This window comes from Panthera uncia (assembly GCF_023721935.1).
Source record: "Panthera uncia isolate 11264 chromosome C1 unlocalized genomic scaffold, Puncia_PCG_1.0 HiC_scaffold_4, whole genome shotgun sequence".
Taxonomy (NCBI): Eukaryota; Metazoa; Chordata; class Mammalia; order Carnivora; family Felidae; genus Panthera; species Panthera uncia.
Window position 1 is genome coordinate 31,216,120 of NW_026057585.1, and position 11,124 is coordinate 31,227,243.

Genomic DNA, 11,124 nt, shown 5'->3' on the forward strand with positions numbered 1-11,124 from the left:
TCTATCTCTATCTCTATCTCTATCTCTATCTCTATCTCTATCTCTATTGAGAAAGGACTATTATTCAGCTTTAAAAGAGAAGGAAATCCTGGGGCACGTGGGTGGCTCAGTCAGTTAAGTGTCCGACTTCTGCTCAGGTCATGATCTCGCGGTCTGTGAGTTTGAGTCCCGTGTTGGGCTCTGTGATGACAGCTCAGGACCTGGAGCCTGCTTCAGATTCTGTGTCTCCCTCTTTCTCTGACCCTCCCCCACTCACACTCTGTCTCTCTCTCTCTCTCTCTCAAAAATGAATAATGAGAATAAATTAAAAAAAAAAAAGAAGGAAGGAAATCCTGCCCTTTGCAACAACATGGATGGACCTTGAGGACATTGTGCCAAGCAAGATAAACCAGACAGAGAAAGACAATACTATGTGGGATCACTTACATGTAGAATCTTAAAAAAAAAAAAAAAAAGTCAAACTCATAAAAACAGAGAGTGGCAAAGTGGTTACCTGGGGGTGGGGGGAAACGGGGAGAGGCTGGTATAAGGATACAAACTTTCAGTTATAAAATAAAGTCTGAGGAGCTAGTGTAAAACATGGTGACTATAGTTAATAACATTATTGTATAATTCAAATTTGCTAACTGACTATAACTTAAATGCACCAAATAAGTAAATAAGATGATTGGATGTGTTAATTAATTAGATAATGGGGAATCCTTTCACAATGTATATGTATATTAACTCACTTTGATGTACACTCTAAATATCTTACAATATTATGTGTCAATTATACAAATTGCACAATTGTACAATTATATAAAGCTGAAAAAAATACTGGTCACGAAAAGTTCTACATCTGTCTAAGGCATGTCTGAGTGCAAGATTATAGGCTTTTTAGATGGCCAGTTAATTGTTTATAATGTTAGAACCCCAACTGATAGATGTTGTTTCTTCTCTAGCTTTCTCCTGAGGAATTTAGCTGTTGCCTTGTCAGGGTTGGCCAATACACATTTTCTGCCTCATTTATCAACTTTACAATTCCAGCTCAACCCACTGGGTTCTTTTGTCCTTGTGTCTCTCATAGGTCCCTCTTGAAAACTTGTTTCTCTTGACCTCAATCTGAAGCAGCATAAGTAATGTTTTTGGATTTAGTGTCTCTTTTCTTTCTGTGATAACCTAGCTGCTTTGCCATTTATTCTTTTAGAACAAGATAGATTTTCTAATTTACCATATTTTGGTGTTCATCTTACTTCAATGCAACCAACATTTGTTGAACCCCTCTGTATGAGGCATTATATGAAACATCTCAGGAGTTACAAAGATGAGTAGGATGCTTACTCTGTCCTTAAGCCGTTCATATGTGAGGGGTTGAGGTAATGGAGAAGCAAATAATTGTCATCAATGTAATAAATGTTATAATGGAGACAGAGACAGGGCTCTGAGGAAAGAGGTTGAAGGATCACTTAAGTAGGAAGGAAACTTAACCAGAGTGCTAAGGAGTCTGTTGGAGCTTGTCAAGGCGTGGAGGGCAACCTTGGAGTAGAGCAGGAAGCGCAGGGGTCTTGGTACCAGATGACCGGGTTAGAATCTGCTATGTACCTGCTGAGCCAGCGATTTCACCCCTCTGAAACTCAGCCATTTGGGATTGAGAATATCCAGCTTGCAGGGCAGGTGCTCACCTATGTGCATCAGGGTACGGCTGCACTCCTTTCCTGGTGTTTTTTTAGATCTTTAGACCTGGGAGGGGAAGAATTCGGCCTCTGGATACTGTCTCCCCTCCCCACCCCCATTGCCTAATTCTTTTTCTTCAGTGTGCCTAGAAGAAAGGCCAAGTCTCAGGTGACGTCTACATAGAGGCAAGGACTGGGGACAGGAGGAAAGCAGACGTTCTAATACTTTAGGCCACTCTGTGGTGTGTGCGTGTGTGCGCGCGCGTGTGTATGCGTGTGCGCGCGCTTGTGTGTGGTTGCGCGCGCGCGCTTGTGTGTGTGTGTGTGTGTGTGTGTGTGTGTGTGTGTGTGTGTAGGGGGTTATCCCTGCTCTTTTGTTTCTTTCTGCACTAGTATCCTCCCAAAGAAAAATAAGGAATAAATTGGAGAGTAAAAAGTAGAAAACCGTTGCTTACAATCCCTCCTTCTGGCAACCAATTGTTTGTATGTTTTCACTTCCTGGCAAACATTAAGCACTCAGTAAATTTATGATGAATAAATATTAAAAAAAATAAAAGATTTGGGGAACAAGGCAGATGGAATAAAAGGAGTCTAGTTGGAAGAGGTTCTTAGAGCTTTGGCATTTTTTTTGAGGGTAAGGATCATGTATTTTATTCCTTACCTCCTTGCTCCCTATCTTTGGCAAATGGCTTTCAAATAAACAGGCACATCATATGAAGATAAAAAGCATCGTAACTTGACTTCCTTTCGTACCCAGAAAGAGTGATATAAAAGAGTTAACTTTGATTAAAAAAATAACAACAGGGAACCCAAATATGCTTACAGTAAACTTCCATGCAATATTGTGACACAGCACTGGAGGAGGGAAGTCATAGGATATGTGTGGAAATGAGAGAAAAAAGGCGATGGAAGAGACAAAGCAGGGGTGTGGGGGAGATGCAGAGGAAGTCGAGAGAGAAAGATAAACTGGAGAAAATGAACACAGGACGGGAGAAAGAAGGAAAGGGAGAGATGGGGGGACAAAGGAGAGGATCATCGAAGAAAAACGGGGCAGTGTATGGAGTCTGCCATTTGGGAAACGTATTCTTTTCATACTCAGGATTCATTTCTGTGGTGGGTTTCCCAGTGTTGTCACCTCATCATCCTCCCTCAAAATTCTCATTAACCACTGTTTATAGCTGTTTAACTGCTGCTTACCTTTGGATTTTCAAAGGCTCGACTCATAATGGGCTAGATAATCATAGTAGCCTGTCACAGGGAAATAATTATTCTCTTGGAGCATTATCTCTGGCACATATCTGGGCCCCGAGAAAAGGCTCTTCATGTTCTTACATTTTAAGAACTTGGAGGTTTTTTGAGATTGCCTCCTTTCAGGAACAGGATTTGATTCCCCCTCCCTCTCCAAGATGCCATCATATCTTAGAATTAGCTGAGCATCATTTTCTGCAACTTGGTCGCATTCTGGAAAAAGTAAATCGTGCTTACTGTGGTACTTCCTCCTGGGGAAAAGTGTTCTTAAGTCACAGGAAAGCAGTGTGCCAGCAGCTCAGAACACTATAAAAGTGAGAGCTGGGGGTGGGGGCCTTTGCAGGAAGGGCATTTATGGAGAGTTACCAGTTTTTAGTTTTTTCTTTAGAAATATTCTGTTACATTAGTAAGTAAGCTAAAGCAGAATGGAGAAGGGAAAATAATACTGAAAAAGGAAAAGAAAAGTCTGTTTTATGGAGTTTCATGAATTTTTAGGAAATGCCTGGCAAGGGGCGGGGGAACTGGGTGACTTCAGTGCAGCTTTGAAATGTAGGCTGAAAACATGGAGATTTTTCTGTTTGTTCTTCTGCTTGTTTCCATTTCCATGAATAGCTTTCTACTTCGGGGACCTTCTCCCACTACAGCTTGTGTGCTTGTTTTAGTTGGCTTTTGAATATCGATATCCAAAGATGTTTACTGTCCTTTAATGAAAAAAAAATCTTGTGTGTATTTCTTAGGTGGGGAGGGGAGGGTTGCCGACACACAATTTTGGCGCCTGGATTTCAAAAAAAGTTGCCCTTCTTATTTAAAATCGTCCTTCATAATACAAATTGCAAATAAGGCAGCATGCCAGTGCTGAAAAGTAATTTCAATTAAAATTCCCAGGGCTGTTCAGGGGCGACACAGGAGTCAGTCTTAACACATTGTCCTTGAATCTGGGCACAGCTTACCTGGAAAGCTTCAAAGAGGGACAAGTAATTTTAGTGTCACCTCCCTGTCCCTTCTGCCTCCCCACCGTCCCTCAAGCCATAAACAAAGAGATGAACACCCATTCCACAAAAAAAGGAGGTTTGGTGATCGTTTGTGTGGAAAAGCAGGTAATGGGCTATTAAATAGTTGTTTGTGAAATCACTGCACAGTACAGTGTTTACTTGTTTCTGCAAAAGTATTTCTGTTTACCCAGTTCTGGATAAAAAGCAGATCATGTGACACGGCCCCAGAGTAAACAATGTCCAGATAAATGGATATTCCCTCCTGTTTTCCGGTTCGGGCCTCTGCATTTTCTGTTGTTACACAAATGAACGAGGGGATGTGTGGATGAACATGCTCTTAGAATCCCAGCAAGGAGGGCTGGTCCGGTGTGTTGGAATATCCTATAGTAAAGGTTGGAATAGCCTGTCCCAAGGGTCCCTCCGCCCCCTGCCCTAAAGTATCTCCCTCAGCACCTTGTCATGGTGTTTAAAAATCACACACTTCTATTCTCCTTTATGTTAAGGCGGCTGGTGAAATCAGGAGTTGCTTTAGAGGAGTGACATTAGACTGACATCATTAACATTTTAGATCAAATAATACTTACATTTACTGAGGGCTTATTTACGAGCCAGGCACTATGCCAGAGATTTTATCCTTACTATTTACCCTCACAAGAATGCTAGGAAGCTGGTACTATTACTATCTTTAGGTTGCAGATGAGGAGACAAAGACACATGAGGGTTAAGTTATTTGACAAGTCTTAGAGTCGGCAAGCAGAGGAGCTAGGTTTTTACCTAGACTATCTGATTGCTGAGCCCGAGTTTCTTCTGATTTGGTGTCAACAGAGAATGACGTCCAGAAAAAACAGAGTATGGGGTTAAACTTTGACGTGGTGGGTCCGGGAGGGTGTTGTCCAGCAGATGAGGGAGTGCGCATAAAAGCGAACACTAATTAGAGGGAAGGTAGATGTCATGAGCTCCTGATCACTGCTGGGGGCTTGGAAGGGAAGGACTTGTGCAAATGAACATGGAAAAAGAGGAGGAGCTAAGGAGGCAGAAAGTTCATTTCACAGATTTGCTTGTGGCCCATTTGATGGAATCATTTTTCTTAGCTGTCTCTTAGATCCTGAAAATGCAGGACTTCGGCCCTTCTTTCATGTTTGTCAGCTACATGGCTTGCATGTAGTTCTGCAGCCATGAGATCCTGTGATCCTCAAAGGCATTTGAATTTCCAGTGCAGCCGAGGAACCCAAGAAGCAGAGGACTGCTGGCCAAGGCAAGAGTAGAACCCACGTTGTTGGCTCTGAGGCCAGGCCTCTCTCCACCCCCCCCCCCCCCCCCGTAGCCTCCCATTTACTGCCCTGGGTTGTCCTGCAGGTTGCTTCTCTATACACTCACACAGAACCCTTTCATTCTCTTTCAGCCTCTTTCATCTTTAGGAGATGGTACAAATTATACACTCAACTCCTCCAATCTCGATTTGGTATTTGGGTTCTGTTAATTCATTGTTATGTGCAGAATGCCTTCAGTGAACACAACAAGCTGCAGAAAATATAATTCTCTCTTAATGTATATTTACTAAGTGTATTTATTATTCATCAGGATGTGCATTTTAAAATGTGAGTCTAGATTCCCTCACTTTTAATCCCAAACAAATGTTAAAAGATTTATTTTTATAATAATCCCGGAATGAGAGCTAAGTAAGCCTCCCTGAACACGGCTTGCCAAGTGGTGGATGTTAGCTGTATATCCACACTAGATGCTCGATCTGCGCTTGCTATTGTCTCTTACCGTTTCTAGTGGCGATGCACAGAAGCGTACTAGCACACCAGGGCCCATCAATGGTTGCAATTTGTTGGCACGGACTCTAGGGAAGAAGTACTGCAAGGGAAAATGTTAGAGTCTCATTTCTTTGCAAGATATAGATAGATATGGTGGGAGAAATAAAGGCAGATGGATGAAGGAAAGGGAATATGTGGGCCAAGAGATAAGAAAATGCGCAAAAATAAACTTCAAAGACCTCAAGGTGCTATCAACATGCAAATGTTTGAATAGTATATCAAGAATTTAACATGGATGCATTAAACATCCCAGAATGAATGATCCCTCCTTTCCCATCCTACGAGAAGGGAAGGTTCTAGGGCGCAGGTGCCAGTGTGAGGCTAGAACAGCAGGGGATTCCTAGTAATAGTCAAAGGCCAGTTTACATGACAACTCAAAGGTGTGATTGCTGTCCTCTCGTTAGGTATGTTGGGGATCCATTTGAACAAGGCTGTTCAGCTGACTTTGGTAAGAATCTTTACTCCTTTGTGGTCTTTATTACAATTCTAAGTGGCATCTCACACATGCCTCAACATCGAGAAGTTTTCTGCTTATCAGTTGCAGAATCTTTTCTCATTTGTAAGGACTAGTGAAGAGCTTCATTCCCACGCAGATGTTTTTGTGTGTGTGAACTCATAATACCCACAATACATTAATAACTAACAGCGAAACATGTGTTAAAATGGTTCCGTTTAAAAAAGTAGTTCAAGTGAAGACGTCATTCAGTATAAATCTAGGAATATTTTCTTCTTTGGGGTTGAGCATCACTACATGTAAAACACCATCATGGACAGCTGTACAGCTAGAGTTATAAACATAGAAAGAATAGAAGTTAATAAGAGAGTGGTGCAATAGTTTTATCCGACAATTCTTATTTTCTAACATTGGGTGGAGTCAATGAAGCCAAAGCAGACACTGATCCCTGTGGTTTTGAACACACTTTCAAAAGACTAGGGGCAGAGATGGATGAAAAGGCATTCTCTTGTCCAAAAGACAGATGCAGAGTCCTATAAACCCCATGCTGTGATGATAAATTCTTCAAGTAAAATTTCAATGGAGAGAAATAGTTTGGGGAAATATTTGCATTGCATGAAAACTATATAGCGCACAGTACAGGGAGGGAAATTGAACATGGTTTCTACCTATGTTTCAAATAGAATCCCTTTGTGCATATAGGGCTAGTATAAAATTCGATAATAATTAAGGTTAAAGAGTCAGATTTATCTAAAGAATCACTTTTACTCATGTGATATGACAATTTGAAAAAACAAGTAAAACAGTTTTAAAGAAATAGTAGAAAATAGCCACTTTATAAAAGAATGACAGCAAATCAAGTCAGCTGTTTGAAGTGGTTAAATCTTGGCCTCTGTCTCAAGCCTCTCTGTTCAATGCCACCATTGCTTCTTCTCTAAAAGATTTCCTGTTGACCAATGCTTTACCAGTTAGCTCATCCTATGGGGAACAAAACCATCCTCCTCGCTGTAAGATACTAAGTGACATGCCCTCTAAATTCTTGCCATAGCCTTTAGCATTCGATAAATGAATTAAATGGAAATAATTTGGCATCTTTTGCTGAACTTGATGTCTGTAACAAATGTCACTGGTGTCATACAAAACAACTTATAAATTATTTTGAAAAGAATTGTTTCAACTACAGAGCAGGCAGTGAAGGAGACAAATGGAAAGGATTTGCGAGAGGGCATTTCTCTAATGACATCATAAGAGCCAAGAGGATTTCAGTAGCAATTCTATTCATGCCACAAAGAGGGAAAAAACAAAGCAGTGGGCTCAATGTTTCTATAATTTTTTAATCCTGTTTTCTTTACTTTTTTCCTACCCTGTATTGGGTGATTGGAAAGAAAATAAGAGAGTAGATGGTACAGAGACTTCAAATCAGCTTACAAATTAGTGTTACTTGTGCGAATTTGTTACCTACCTATTGAGTTTCGTGAAACCCCTTTGTTAAGCAACAGAATGGTCTGGACAAGATGACTTGGATTTTTACAACCCTTTGTTTCAAAATAGTGCAGATGTGGAAATAACAATAGTTAGCATGGCATGCTACACCAAACAGGTTTTACATTTTTAGTAAAATTTTCAAATGAGCATCGTATCACTGAAATATTGTCAAAGGTTATGTTTAGTCCATGAAACAGGCTCAAAAAACAATGGAGTTTTTCCCTCATGCAAATTCCCAAGATGAGAAAAAATTAAAAAAGCAAATTAAGTGGAGAGAAGTAAATGAGACATTATTTCTCCAAAGTTGTTTTATTGCCTGCCAGGAAAATATCTTCAGGAGATGGACTGAATAGGAAAAGACTTTTGTAGTGAGCATCTGAGCCACAGCAGATTTGTGGGTATTATTGGCTCTTTCAGACATCAAAAGCAAACTGTGTGAAAGATGATGGAGGTGCTCAAACAGGAATGGGGAATGAAAATGAGCAAATAGAAGATCATGCTCAATAAAAACACAAAATGATAATCAGAATAAATGAGACTATCAGTGCACAAGTAGAAGAAAATCAACTAGGAACATCTGTTCAGGTGAGGCTGAAATTAAGAGAATAATCAGACTCTGGTCGTGTGCATTTGGAAAAAGTCTATGAAAGATATGATGAGTAGCATCTCATCCTTCGCCCATGTGGAATAATCGTATACTACCTTTGTACTTTCATTGAAATTGGGTTTTGTGGCTCTGGATGTGATACCTTCCAAGAAATGTGGGTTTGCAGCAAAAACGCAATTGGGTGCATGTTGCAGATTAAGAAAATTTTAACGGTGAAATGAAAATCTTTCGGAGAAATATGCAAAGATATAGTAGTCATGAAAAACATTTCTAAGCAAGCCTCCAAATGAATGAAATCACTAGAGTGTCAGGCCACAAAAATCTTAGGAGAAATAACACATATAACATAGAGAATGTTAAAATCAAATATGTTGACTTCTGATTCTGGAAAAGACAGGACACACACACTTCTTCCCCTTCTTCTTGCTAAATACTGTTAAAAACTCTGGATATTACATATAAAACAAACATGAGAAAATTCTGAAAGATGGACAGAAGAAGGCAGATTAGTTAGGGGCCTTGGGATCTGAGGAACAACATGGCAATGAGTTCCCTGGGTTTTATTTTTGCCACTTACACCCCAGACTGGGTGCTGGAGAAGCCAGAAACCTAGAAATGCTAAAATTGCAAACACATAGAAAGCCCCAGTAAATGAATGATTTGATCTCCAGCCAAAGGAGCATGGAGGGTCAGCCTAACAAGACAAAAAACTTTTAGAAGATACCCACTCCCTACTCCAGCCAAACACAGTGGGAAAAAAAAAATGGTGGCCTGATTCCCTCTCTTGTCAGCAAAGGCTAAATGTGGAACCTGGCCATGTACCCTCACCTGGAAGTAATGAGACATCTCTCTCACTCCTCACTGAGGTTGTGTCAGAGAGGCTGAATGGGGGAATCTGGGACGTGCACCTACTCCCAGAGTTTGTGAGTCCCTTCAACAGTGGTGTCAGTGGAGGCCATGTGTGGGGCAGTGATGAAGCACCTCTCTCTCTCCCAGCCAGGGTGATGTCAGTGGAAGCCTAGTAGGGAGCCTGAACTTGGACTCCCAGCCAGCAGAAATGAGGCAGCTCCCCTCCCCCAGCCACTGCTACATCAGAGGAGATCTGCCAAAACAGAAGACTTAACTAAGATCCAAAGTCTCATAATACACACGATGTGCAGAATACAACAACAACAAAATCGTGTGTCATATTGATAACCAGGAAAATATTACCTTGAACAAGAAAAGACAACAGAGGCTAACACAAGGATGACATAAGTGTTGGAATTATCTGACAAAGATTTTAAAGCAGCCATCATAAAATGCTTCCATGAGCATGTAGTTCCATGAGTACACTTGAAACAAAGGAAGAAATGGAAAGTGTCAGCAAAGAAATGGGAGATATGAGGAAGAACCAAATGGGAGTACAAGAACTGAAAAATACCATAACCAAAACTAAATCTTATTGGATAGGCTCAACAGTGGAAGGGAGAGGACAGAAGAAAGAATCAACAAACTTGAAAATAGAACACTAGAAATAACTCAGTCTGAACAAAAGAGAGAAAATAGATTGAAAAATAATTAACAGAGCCTCAGGAATCTATGGAACTATAAAAAAAGATCTGACAATTCTATCAGCTGGGTCCCAGAAGGAACAGAGGAAAATCGTGGGGCTCAGTACATATTCAAAGATATAATGGCTGAAAAAATTTTAAGTGTGGCAAAGGAAACCTACAGATTTAAGAAGCTGAGTTAATCTCAAACAGTATAAATCCAAAGAAATACACACCAAGACACATCAGAGGAGGCAACCTCAATGAGCAGATCGCTTCAGTGCTCATAAGCTTGCAGAAGCACATAAGCACACGTACAATATCCTTCAGAGACTTCATACGCCAGAAATACTAAATGCTTCACAGGCAAATTTCTGAATTGTGTTATCCCCTACTCTCCAGTTGTTAAATAGTACGTAATCTGTGTTGATCACATGTACACAAATGTTTTTAAATGACTTTTTAAACAAAAGGATCTACCTTAAAAAAACATCAAATTAAATTATTGTATAGCTCCTATTATGTGCAAGGCATTGCAATTGCTCTCGCCTGAATGTTCAGTCTGTTGTTTTGGGGGAAATCTCTGTTTTGCTAGGTCAGGAAGTGAATACTGGTGGTGTTTTGTACTAGAAGCCTCATGTTGTGAAGAAGAAAGTGGGTATAAAGAACAGAATTGAGAGAGGTCACCATTTCAAATTTTGCCCAGCTGTTGTGACTAAAAAGTCTTGCTACAGAATATGATCACTGCAGGAAATTCTCTGCGAAAAAAATGGTAACTGGTACACAAGCCTCTGAAAAAAATCACTACTAAAGCTGTTACATAGTAGATATGCAATAAATATTTTGTGAATGAATAAACAAAGGCAAGAATAAGTGGCACACTTAGACGTGAGGATTTACTTTTTTTTGGACAATACAATTGTGAAAACTAGACTTGCCTATTGTGTAGGAGTACTCATTTATCTTGTGCCTTATGTTTAAGTATGTACGTGAATTTCTAAAAAAACAAAAAAAACAAAAACAAAAAACCTTTCCTGTCCTCAGGTAATAGACGTTTTCTTCTATATTTTCCCTTAGTTGAGTATTTGCCTGGTTGCGTACCTGCCTGGTTTCAGAGTAAACCTTACCTAGCAACTTTCCAAGACTTCATAGAGAACCTTAAGAGTCCCATGCAGGGGCTGGGTCTGTGAGTGACCTCAGTCTATCTACCCATGTGGTTTTCTCAAGCCATTGTGGTGAATGGTAATTGCAATAATGCTAACTTACATTGCAGAGTGTTTTCTAAGATGTGTTCTGAAGAATGCTAGTTGTGTGGGTTATTAATTGATATT